The sequence below is a fragment of the Cavia porcellus genome, unplaced genomic scaffold (genome assembly GCF_034190915.1).
Source record: "Cavia porcellus strain 051 isolate PalLab524CR breed Dunkin Hartley unplaced genomic scaffold, mCavPor4.1 scaffold_1, whole genome shotgun sequence".
Taxonomy (NCBI): domain Eukaryota; kingdom Metazoa; phylum Chordata; class Mammalia; order Rodentia; family Caviidae; genus Cavia; species Cavia porcellus.
The window spans coordinates 122,060,901-122,074,229 of NW_026947484.1; positions in this window are offsets into that span (position 1 = coordinate 122,060,901).

Consider the following 13,329-nt stretch of genomic DNA (forward strand, 5'->3'; position numbering starts at 1 on the left):
GTCTCCTGTGAGGGTGAGGGATTAGAGGATGGCTTACCCGATCACTGGTGGCTAGGACAGTCACTCTTCCAGTGCCCCTGAAGGTTGGACATGGTCCTAGAGGAATACCAGGGTTAGGGCAATCTTTTGCCCAGTGTCCTTATTTGCTATATTTGAAGCACGGTCCGGGCGGGACTCGGGCAGCCGCACCTTGTTGTGGATTTCTTGTCTTGGCAGCTCCGAGTGTCACTGCTAAAAGGTCAGACCGATATTTAGCAAACTTTAATTTTTGAGATTGCTTCTCTTTTTGAAACTTATCTCTGTTGTTGAAGACACGGAAAGCTAATTTAAGTAGATTCCCTTGTGGAGTTTGAGGGCCATGTTCAACCTTTTGTAATTTTGCACAAATATCAGGAGCAGACTGGGAAATAAAATAAGAGTTAACAACAATTATCCCTTCAGGAGAGTCTGGGTTCACATTAGTAAACTTAATTAAGGTTTCCCGAAGCCGATTTAGGAACACAGCTGGGTTTTCATTAGCCTCCTGGACCTGTTCTAAAACTTTATTATGGTTAGTATGTTTGTGAGCAATCTTATTAAGGCCCACAATCAGACACTCAATCATCATATGTAATTTTGTTGAACCTTGTCCATTTTGACAGTTCCAGGTAGGATCTTGTTCTAGCACAGCTACCGGCCCAGGGTCATTGTCAGCGGTGTTTGCCTTATGTCTGCTGTCAGCTTCTTCTCGAGCTGCTTGCCACAGTTTATTTTGCTCTTGTGAGCTGAGAGTGGTATTTAGAATCACATAAACATCCTTAAAATGTAAATCATAACAATTAGTAATAAATTCAAATTGCCTGATATAATTCTGTGGGTCAAAGGAGAAGCTACCTAATTTATGGGTAATCTGAGATAAATCAGAAACGGAAAAAGGCACATGTATATTAACAAGTCCCTTGGGGCCAGCTTGCTCCCGAAGTGGTAGCAGAGATTGAGGAGAAGATTACGGAGTAGATGGCCATTGGGCAGCCATCCATCCGGTAGATGTGTGTGAGCAATTATCTGTAGAGCAGCTACAGAGTGGCTGCCGGTTACCCTGGGATGAGGAAACACAGGCAGATAGCGTCTCACTCTGTGCCTTGCAGAGAATAAAATTGCTGTCGGCAGCACAATGGACCGTCACGTGGACTGCAACAGGGTGGCTGTTGCTGTTCACAAGAGGAGCCACAAGGGGGCGCTCATTGACCATGAAAGCCATCCTGAGATGGCAGCACCGTCATGTGGTAGAGGGTTGCAATATGGCGACTGTTCCCGGTACAAGCTGGAACAATCACGTGGTTTGCCGGAAGGGCACAATGACCGAGATTGAGTATAGTGAGTGGGCGGCGAGAATGCTGTAGAGGGCAGAGCAGAGCTGCTGGGAGAGTTATGGGTCCCGGGAGGCAGAGAGGAAAATGATCGCACAGCGGGAGGTAACTGTGGCACAGAGGAATTAGGGCTGCTGGGAGAATCAGGGATCGGGGGAGGGGAGGGCGGTCCCACGGCGGGAGGTAACGGCGAGGAATGATTTTGGGGGTAGGCAGGTGGCAGCTGAAGAAAGACCGGGGGTACATCCTCGAGCAAATCCTGGGGGCAGGAGGAAACAGTTTGTGTCACGGCAGAGCTAGCTAAAAGTATCTGGGTGGGAGTACAAGAATTAATGAGAGATGGGCGTCTTCTCAGAACAAGAAAAGCCTCAATGTACGGGAGTTCCATTAACCTGTCACCGGCCTGACAGAAATTATACAGGTTTTTGAGAATGCAGGGGTCAAATGTCCCCACTCGGGGCCAACGGTCGCCAATAAGTGGATAGGTCGGCCAGACCTCCTGGCAGTAAAAAGTTAATAGTTTAGTTTTTATGGTACTGTTAATCTTAAGAGTACATAGATTGGAAATTAGGCATTGTAGAGGTGTCTTTTGGGAGTTAGAAAACACGTTTCCTATGACTGATTTGGGCAAGAAATGAGCCGTGGTCCGAAGGATGAGCCGTCACTCGTTCTGTGGCACCACATGGCAGCTAAGGTTCCAAAAACTCGTATATTCCAGTCGTCACTGAGAGATTTACAAGTGGAGTCCACGTGGGGTCAGTGACAGTTCTGCCCATGACAGCATGAAGCTCTAAGGGAAGTGAGGGTATTCCAGTGTGGGCGGCCCAGAAAACTCTGTCTTGGGCTATCTGAACCCAAAGGATGTGAGAGATTTCCGAGTGTGGACTCAGGTTGCCCAGAAAGACCCTGCCCTGGGCTGTCTTAAGGACGTGAGAGCATCACAAACCCACGAGAACAGGGAGAAAACTCTCCTGGGGTGGAGCCCAGTGCCAAGAATTCTACGGAGTGTGCTCACCTGAAATTAATTGGGCCAGTGTTGAGTGCGGGTGGGTGGCGGCAGGTCAAGCTGATCCCAGGAGAAGAAAAGCAGCAGGATGTAATCTGTTTGAGAATCAGCTGTGGACTCAACTGGGACTCGAAATGGGTGTGTCCCAGGAGTCAATTGCCTGCCGATCAAGTCACATCACCAAATGATAGGATTATTTCCAAAAGATGAGAAGTATAAAACAAAAGAGGCCTTTATTCTGAGAACACACAGAGAGAGAACTGACACCCCCCGACCGCTGGAGTCCGGTTTTCTCTCTGGCAGACACATGGTGTGGGGGGTATATAAGTAGCCTAAGCTTAGGGTAGTGCCCTAGGGCCATTAGAGATGCACAGGTTTCTCATTGGCACACGTTTGGCACCAGGGGCAGATTCCTAAGGGTGGGGGGAGATAGAGTCATAGGTAAATCCCTAGGGGCAGGGGAGATAGGAGCTTCCTAGTTCCAGTTGAGGCTTTTCTGGCTATAGAGTCCTGTCTGGGCCAAAACCCTTTCAGCAGGAGTCAATGAACTTGGAGATCAATACAAATTATCCACTATGAGTGACAGAGAAAATAGATTTCAAAGCAAGACAATAAGCCAAAACCCCCAAACACTAAACAAAACAGGAGCTTAGAGACCTGTGGGACAAGAATTGCCTAATAGTACTATTACCAAATTCTAAAAAGAAAAATGTGTATAATTAAAAAAAAAAAAACTATACACAGCAACTTCCCAAACAGAGTCACATAGACTATAGATTCAAGACGCTGAGCAAACCGCAAATAGGATAAACCTCTAACAAACTATACTTCTAACAATCTAATAATCTTATAACAATCTATACATCAGAGTTCTAATCAACTTCACCAACTATTTTATAACTATCAACAAGGTCACTCTAATGCTTATATGGAAAATCAAACAATGGGCTAAAACAAGTTTGAAAACAGAAGTTAAAGGAATCACTGTTTTTAAGATTTATCACAAAGCTAAAATAATCAAGATAATGTGCCATTACAAAAGGAGAGACAACTAAACAGCAAAAAATCCCTCAACAATTCAATGAGGTATGAACAGTCATTATCAAATAGTGTTGGAGCAACTGGCCAGCCACAGTTCACAAAAGAAATGAAACTCACCCAGGCCCAGAGTATGAGGGATTGAAACCCAGCACACAGGGAAGCCTTGGAACTTCACTCCCAGGCCGTAAGACCACACCCCTTGTCTGAAATCACCCTAGGACATACAGGAATCTGGCCCATGTCCAGCAAACTCCAGGCAGCTAGTTGTGGCCTGGTTTCTGCCCCAGGAGCCAAAAGTGGGCCAGGTGATTCTCAGCATACTTGGGAAGCCTTGAAACACCACTCAAAACCCGGAAATATAGGAAAATGACAAAACAAAAAAGCAAAAAGCAATCTCAAACTTCCAGCCCAACTCAAGCAAGCCTAGGAGACATGGACACAGAAGAAAATATAAGCCATACACCTGAAATTCATAAAATGATAACAACTGACATAAAGAAACAACTCCAGGAAGTTATAAAAGAACTCAAATTAAAAATAGTCTCTTAGGTAAAAGAAGAAATGACAAATGTAATGAAAGAAATGCTAAACATATCTAAAGAAAACATAGTTAAAAAATTAAAGGGACAATGCAAAAAGATGGAAACTCAGAATGCACAATATAAGAAACAATGCATGAAGCAGATTCAGAGATATACAGGAAATCACAATTTCCATCAAAAGATGGCAAAACCACCTCAATGAAAGTGAAGATAGAATTTCAGACTGCGCAGACAAGATTGCAACAAGTGAACAGGAAAGGAAAGATCTTTTAAAAATAATCAGGAATAAAAAGGAACCAGGAAATAACAATTCAACAACTACAAGATGATGCAAAGAAAAACAACATAAGGTTATTAGGTATAAAGGAAAAGAAAGGTGATAACACAAATGTTATCAAGAGGCTATTTACAGAAGTAATAGCTGAAAATTTCCCAAACATGAGCATGGAAACTGAAATGCAGATCAGTGAAGCACATAGAACTCCAAATAACCAAAACCAAAATAAAACTACACCAAGATATATAATAAACATCCCAGAAAACCAACATAAGAATAGAATATTAAAAGCTGCTAGAGAGAAGACAGACCACCTATAAAGGGAAGCCTATCAGAATCACAGCAGACTTCTCAACACAATGAAGTCAAGAAGAGCATGGAGTGAAGTATTTCAGATCCTAAAGGAAAACGACTTCCAATCTAGATTGGTCTACCCTGAAAAACTGTCCTTCAAAGTGGAAGGAGAAATAAGATACTTCCATGACAAAGAACAGCTGAAGAAATTCATGACCACCAAACCAACCCTACAAAGAATATTGAAAGACATTCTAGACATAGGAAAAAAAAACCACTAAGCAAGGCAAACAAACAGAGTGGAAAGGTAAAAAATCAACAGCAGAAAGATAACATGTCAAAAGTAAGCCAATATATATTAGTTTTAACCATTAATATAAATGGTCTCAATTCACCAATTAAAAGAAACAGACTGGCAGAATGGATCAAGAAACAACATCCAACCTTATGCTGTATACAGGAAACCCATCTAACCCAAAAGGAAGCTCATAGGCTGAAAGTCAAAGGAAGGAAAACAATACTCCATGCAACAGGATCACCCCAAAAAAGCAGGGGCACCTATTCTGTTTGCAGATAATGTAAACTTCAAACCAAGAATGATCCAAAGAGATAAACTACATACTAGTTAAGGGAAAACTTCCAGAGGACGAGATAACAATCTTAAATATATATGCACCAAATTTGGGAGCACCCAGCTATACAAAACAAATATTAACAGAAATGAAAAATCAAATAAGCAGTAACACAATTATAACAAGAGACTTTAACATGCCATGGACACAAAGGGACAGATCAACTAGACAGAAAATCAACTAAGAAATAACAGAACTGAATTATTACACCTGTGAACAAATGGACTTAGTAGGTTGTATATAGAGTGTTCCACCCATCAACATCAGAATATACTTTCTTCTCGGCAGCACATGGGACATTCTCTGAAATACACTATTCTCTAGCCCACAGAACATGCTTAAATAAATGCAAAAGAACTGAAATTATCCCATGCATGTTATCGGATCATAGCACCATAAAACTAGAAATTAATGACAAAAGAAACTTCAAAAGTCCCACAAACACATGGAAATTGAATAATACACTCCTGAGTAATCAGTGGGTCACAGCGAAAATTAAAGAAAAAAATTAAACAATATTTGCAGACAAACAAAAATACAAATACATCTCACTGGAACCTGTGGGATGCAATAAAATCAGTCCTCAGAGGAAAATTTATTGCAGTGCACTTTCACATCAGGAAACAGAACAAACACAAACAACCAGGTGCTACAACTCAGACATCTAGAAAAAGAAGAGCAAGTCAAGCCCAAAACCAAAAGAAGAGAGGAAATTATAAAGACCAGAGCAGAAATCAATGCAATAGAGACTAAGAAAACAGTACAAAGAATGAATCAAAAAGTTGGGTTTTTGAAAGAATAAATAAAATTGACAGGCCTCTAGCCAACCTGATTAAAAAGGAAAGAAAAAACTCATGCAATAAAGAATGAAAAGAATGAAATTACTACAGAATGTGGAAATACAGAAGATCATCAACACCCATTTCGAAAACCTCTACTCTCATAGGCTTGGTAACACAGAAGAAATGGACAGATTCCTAGAAACATATGAATTACCAAAGCTGGGTCAAGAAGATATAATATTGCTGAATAACTCAATTTCAATGAACTAAATTGAAAATGTAATTAAATCCCTACCAACAAAGAAAAGCCCAGGTCCAGATGGATTCACTGCGGAATTCTACAAGAAATTAAAAGAAGATTTAATGCTGACACTCCTCAAACTCTTCAATAAAATCGGAACAGAAATAATTCTCTCTAACTCATTCCTGAAAGCAAATATTACTCTAATACCAAAACCTGAGAAAGACCCAACTAAAAAAGAGAACTACAGGCCAACCCCCCTAATGAACACAGATGCAACAATTCTCTGTAAAATTTTGACAAACAGAATGCAGCAAATCATCAAGAAGATTATACACCACGACCAAGTAGGATTCATCCCAGGAATGCAGGTATGGTTCAACATACGCAAATCAATAAATGTAATCCACCATATCAATAGGGCCAAAAATAACCACATGATCATTTCTATACATGCAGAAAAAGCTTTTGATAAGGTCCAACACTTATTCATGATAAAAACCTCACAGAAAATTGGAATAGATGGTCTTTACTTCAATATAATAAAAGCCATCTATGACAAACCAACAGCCAACGTCATATTAAATGGCCAAAAACTGAAAGCCTTTACCCTAAAATCAGGAACAAGACATGGATGGCCATTATCACCACTCCTATTCAATATAGTGCTGGAAATGCTAGCCAGAGCAATTAGACAAGAGAGAAAAACAAAAGAAGGATAGGAAAAGAAGAAGTTAAATTATCATTATTTGCAGACCCCCAAAACTCCATGAAAGTCTCCTAGGTATAATAAATAAATTTAGCAATGTAGCTGGATGCAAAGTCAACACTCAAAAATCAATAGCATTGCTATACATGAACAACAAAATCATTGAGAGATTAAATAAGAGAAGCCACATCCTTTACAATAGCATCCAACAAAATGAAATACTTAAGAATACATAAAGAATATATAAGAATTTAAAAAATATATAAAGAATTTAAAAAAATCAGATCCCTAAAGTCTAAAGATCCATTCCAAAAATGGGCATCTGAGATGAACATACAGTTCTCAGATGAAGAAATACAAATGGCAAATAAATACATGAAAAAATGTTGATTATCACTGATCATTAGAGAAATTAAAACAACACTGAGATTCCATCTCACTCCAGAAAGAATGGGCAGCATAAACAAACAACAAATGCTGGAGAGGCTGTGGGGAAAAAGGAACTCTTCTGCACTGTTGGTGGGAATGTAGACTGGTGCAACCATTGTGGAGGTCAGTCTGAAGATTCCTCAAAAAGCTGGGATTGGAGGTCCCATTTGACCCAGCTTTTCCACTTCTGGGCATATTCCCAGAAGAACTGAAAACATCATTCTCAGTGATATATGTGCACCCATGTTTATAGCAGCACAATTTGTAATAGCCAGATCTTGGAAATAACCTAAGTGCCCATCAACTGAGGAATGGATAAAAAAAGATGTGGTATTTTTATAGAATTGAGTACTACTCTGCTATAAAGAATGATCACATTGAAATATTTATAAGTAAATGAATGCAACTTAAGACCATACTCCTAAGTGAAATCAATCAAACTCACATGTGTAAATACCATAGTCTCCCTAGTGTAAGAAATGGTAAGAGTACATACGATACAAAAACTCAGTAATTACAATGAAAGGATAAGAATCTGCTTAAAGGGGAAAAATAGGGAAAATGAGGAAAAAGAAAAAGGACGGGAAAAGAAAAAACATCTAAAATTATATAAACACACTTAAGGATAGCTAAGATGTTTGTGCTACAAACTCTGTAAGTTCTTGGAACAAAATAATTAACATCCATTGGATTGGAACAATTGGGCATGTTATTGTGTAGTGATCTGAGGAACTCTTGAAGATCATATGTAAAATAACAACCCTAGTTATGCTCAGACCACCTTGTTTTGAAGGCCTATATTGTCACTGTTCTAGGCTCTTTGCTATTATTGTTTATGTCTTTTTCGTGTTTTTCTAGGAATTTGTTTTGTTTTGTCTTGTTTTGTTTTTCCCTCTAATACAGAAAGGATAGGTATACATGTAGAGACTCATGTATGCGTAGAACTTCTAAACAGTTCATGAGAACCAATAATATAATGCACAATGAAATGAACAACTACTTTGATGAAAGAGACACTAAGGTACCCAGTCCTGATTCCATAGCATCATGATGTGAAATCCAGTAATACTATTATTCTTTGTTCAGAGTGATTTTAGTTTGTTTTGTTTAATTTCAACATACATGAAGGTATGGATAGCTATTTTGAAGAGAATGAGAGACATTATGGCAGCCATTGTTGACTTCTTTATTGTGTTAAAATGCCTTCATCATCCTGTTCTGATCAGTTTTATACTATTTTGTTTTGTATGAATTCATTGTATGTGAAAATATGGACAACTATTTGGAAAAAAACAGACATGATACACAGTGAAGATCTCCAGTTGTTTTGCTTTGAAATCTGTGTCTCTTACATTGTTATCTTGTGATCTGTTTTGTTCTGTTTAATTTTACCTTCTTTAAAAACAAAAAATATTTTAAAAAAGATATGAAACTCAATCTGAACCTCACACTTCATACACACAACTGAATATTATTACAAATATAAGAGTAAAATGTATAGCTCTAAAACTTCCAGATGAAAACACGGGAGAACTGTGAGAATAACCCAGTGGTAAAGCACCAGCACAGCATACACGATGTCCTGGATTCAACCCGCAGCACTACAAAAATGCGAAGTAAAACACTGACAGTAAAGGGCTAAAAACTACTAAACAAACAAACAAATATATGTAACAAATATTTCTACTTTAAGTGCCAAACACTAGGATTTTGTGATAGCAAAACACTGGGATTTTGTGATAGGAGCCTGAAAACAATACTGTTCAACCTTTTCCTACTGACATTAATGCAGTTTTCTTTTTATACTGAGGTTAAATTGCATACATGATAGGTGTACCACATTTTGCAAAAACAAAACAAAACAAAACAAACAAAAACCAAATGAAGATTCCTAGTGAAGATTTTAATGTCAAAGAGACATTAAGCCTTGTTGGCTTTTAAACTTGGTCTTTAGTTTTCCGCAGTTTTAACAGCCTGAACCAGCCTGAACCACCAGTGGTACATGCATGACTATCCTATTGGGTAGCTTATATCATGAGTTGTGCAAATGGATTTAATCACTTTTATCAGTTTTCTTACTAATTAAATTAATAAAAAGTCACCCAAAGTACCACTGGTCAAGTCACCTGGCAGCAAGATATAATTATGGCCCTTGTCACAAACATGTTTGGTGTGGCTTACTTACTCTGGGATTCACTGAGCTTATTCAATTTGTATATACTGATAGTCTCACCAAATTGAGGTGAAACTATCACTTTTTTCTTTTTGCGAACCCTGTAATTACGTATGTGTCAAACTGTTTGACACTGCCCCACATGGCATTCAGGCTTTTTTCCTCTCCAGTCTTTTCCTTTTGCTTCCTCAGATTGCTGGTGCTATTTGTAATAATTTTATTCATTTTTATTTTTGTCGCTTCCATTTCTTGGCTGAGAGTCACCCATACTCATTTATCTTTTTTGTTTGTTTGTTTTTGGTACCAGGGATCGAACTCATGACCTGGCAGGCACTTGTGCCCCTGACTAAATCCCCAGCCCAAACTCATTTATCAAAAGCACCTTTCTGTTCATCCAGGAACATAGTTCTAAAGGTTGTTTCAAAATCGTCATCTACTAATCCTAGTATCTAGGTTATATGAAGATTTCTATTACCTGCTTTTTTTAAGTCATAAAGCCGTATCTCCTAATATCTCATTGTCTCTGATTACTGCTAACAAGTTGCACAGACTAAACTTATTAAAATCATACTTTGGAGTATGAAGCTGCATTCGAAAAGGCTAAATTATTACAGGCTTAAATTATTGATGAATTACCTTGATTTTGTGGAGATTTCATTTTAAATTGTTAAAAGTTTTGTTCTTAGTTTTAATACAAATCTCTAGTCTTCAGCACAGTCTTTATTATGAGTTCATTCTGGTGTTTTAATGGGTAGTTCAAGTTGTTACGAAGCACTTCTAACATGTTCAGATTCACTGGAAAATTTCTTCTCTTGGAATAGAGAGCAATCTCTGTTCTGCTTCTTAAGTCTTCTAGCTGTGGCTCCCACCTGGGCCCAGGGAGTCTTCCCTGCATATGCACAAGTTAGGAGTTGGCCAAGGGCTTAAAGAAAAACAGAGGTCTGGCATCTTCATTGGCACCTTGATTTCTAAGATTTGTTACTTCAGTTTCCAATTTGATCCTCTAAAACCTCAAGCTCGGAAGATTGCAACTTTTCTAGAGACCGTTTTCACCAGAAGTATAGGAATGCCTTCAAGGGAAAGGCTGTGTTAAAACGTTGTCAGCCTGCTTTTTGGGACTCTTTAGTCTCTTCAGACAGTAACTGATTATACTCGTTCAGAGTTTATAATTGGGAAGGATTGTACATTACAAGCTATAGCACAGTACCAAAGCCAGAAGTTCTTTGTCCTACATTTCTTTTTTTAAATTTTTTTATTATAAAGAGGATAAAACCAAGAAACATAAAACAGAATAAAAACCAATCAAAATAAACCAGTATAAGTGATACAGGACTTCAAAATTTTACAAAATCAACAATAATGCCTTTTTTTGTCTTCAAAATAGCTGTAGATACCTTCAGATATAGTAAAAATCAAACAGAACAGAAACAATAAAAACAAAACAATGAATGCAATAAAGGACTTTAAGCCAATAGTAAGTCCATTATGGCTACCATAATATGTATCTTTTAAATAACTATTTGTGCCACAAGATTTAACATAATCAAACAAAAAAGAGTAAAATGCAGTCCAACAAAACAATGAAAATGATGTGGTTTCCAGGCAGGGTCTGGAAACCAGACCCTCCTGGTGAGGCCTGCATCGTCGCCCTCCCCTCCCCCCCAGTCCACACATGGCACTCACCCCCCAGTCCACTCATGGCCTCTGCTTGGGTGTGGCTGTCCCTACTCCAACAGCAGCCTGTGGCACTGGTTTCTACGTGGGGATTACCTCCTTGTGAGCCCTGGTTCTTTCCCCCTGCAGTCTGCAAACAGCATCGACTCACAAAGAAAGAGGCTTGGGTCTAGTTTTCCCCACTCTGGCAGTGGCCTGTGCATGGTGCTGGTTTCCAAGTGGGGACCACCTCTTGTTGAGGCCTCTTTTCTATAATTCTTAAATGTCTGGCATAATGCCACAGAAGCAAATAGTACAGAACTGACTGAAAAGTATGTGGTTTTCTGCACTTTTGTGTGTAGTAAACTGAAAATGGGTTATCTCAAAATCTTTTATCCCAAAAGAAATAAGTAAAAGTAATTTCTAGTTCAATTATACCAGAAAATAGGGAAATTTTTCTTCAACTTTCAATGAATTTACTAAGCAAAGAAGTCAAAATAATTAGGCCATGGAAATACTCAGAATATGACTAATAGAACTAACATGTAACAAAGCTATATTTATTCCAAACTAACAAAATATTAAATTATGATCATGAAATATAAATTAATGTTATTTAAAAGTAGTAAAAGTGAGATCATTCATGAATGTGTTATGGTACATTAACTGAATTAAGTGATATGAAAACTTCAGCTCCATCTATTGTTACCCTCAATCCAAAATTTTAAAAATTTTGTTTTGTACTCAGCAAGTTTCCCATTTCTCTGTGTGGAGGTGAAAGATGCTACTTAAAACCAAATAGCAACTATACATGGCTGGCTGAACATTTATAATTAAACAATTCTATAACTTCCAAATACAGCAGAATAGAGACAGATCCATCTCTGCTTGCTGGCTGCAGTGACCAGAAGGCTCCTTCCTGTGGTCAGTCAAATGGGCAGAGAGTTAATCAGATCGACCTTGGCCTGTTGGCCACTGCCATCAAAAGGTTCCTTCCTGCAGGCAGCCAATGCAGCAGAGAGCAGGGACACACAGCCAGGAAAGCCCCATGTACTCCAGCCAACATGGGAAGTGCCTGGGGCCCCATAACCACCTTGTTGGGAGGAACCCAAAAGGATGTCAAGATTATGGAGCAAAAGGCAATCTCAGACCTCCAGCCCACACAGAACAAGTCTGGGAGATACAGTCATGGAAGAAAGCAGAAGTCACACACCTGAAATCTCTGAGAGGATATCAAGTAGAGAAACAACTTCATGAGACTGTGAAAGCAATCAAATCAGAAATGCCTCAGATATAAGAAGAAATCACAAACATAATGAAAGAAATGCTCATCACATCTAAAAAAAGACATAGATAAAAAAGAGGAGCATAGGAGTTATGATGGAAACCTTGAATGAACAATATAGAAAGGAATTATAACGCATGAAACAGATTCAAAGAGAGATCCAGGAAATTAAAAACTCAACCAAAAGCTGGTAAAATTGCTTGAAAGAGAATGAAGATAGACTTTCAAACCTAGAAGATAGGTTTGCTACTAACGATTGTGAAAGATCTCTTTAAAATAACAGGGAATCAGGAAATAACAATTCAATGGCTATAAGATGACACAAAGAAGCATAATGTAAGAGTGACAGGTATTAGTGAAGAAGCAGGGCTCAACACAAATGAAATTAAAGGCATATTTTCAGAAGTCATAGCAGAAAATTTTCCTAACATGGAAAAAGGATCTGGCATATACATAAGTGAGGTATATAGAACTCCAACTAGCCATAACCAAAGTAAATCTATACCCAGACATATAATAATCAAGATCCCAAAAATTCAGCATAAGAACAGAATATTAAAAACTGTTAGAAAAAGAAACAGATCAACTATAAAGGAAAACCAATCAGAATCACGGCAGATTTGTCAACACAAACCATCAAATCAAGAAGAGTTCAGAGGGAAAGTGTTTCAAATCCTGAAAGAAAACAACTTCCTCAAAAAAAAAAAAAGTAATAAGAACTAAAGAGTAATAAAACCCAAAATGTGTAAATTTTGTTGTAAAAAAGAGAGGGGAAAAAAAGTGCTCTAAAGGATACAACTGCAAGTGTGTTTTTAAACAGCTGACCATATTAATGTTTTTGGTTGGAGCATTGAACACAACTGTTTGCAGTTTCTCTGTTTGAATGTTCACTTTGTATGCTTTGATACTGTGACTT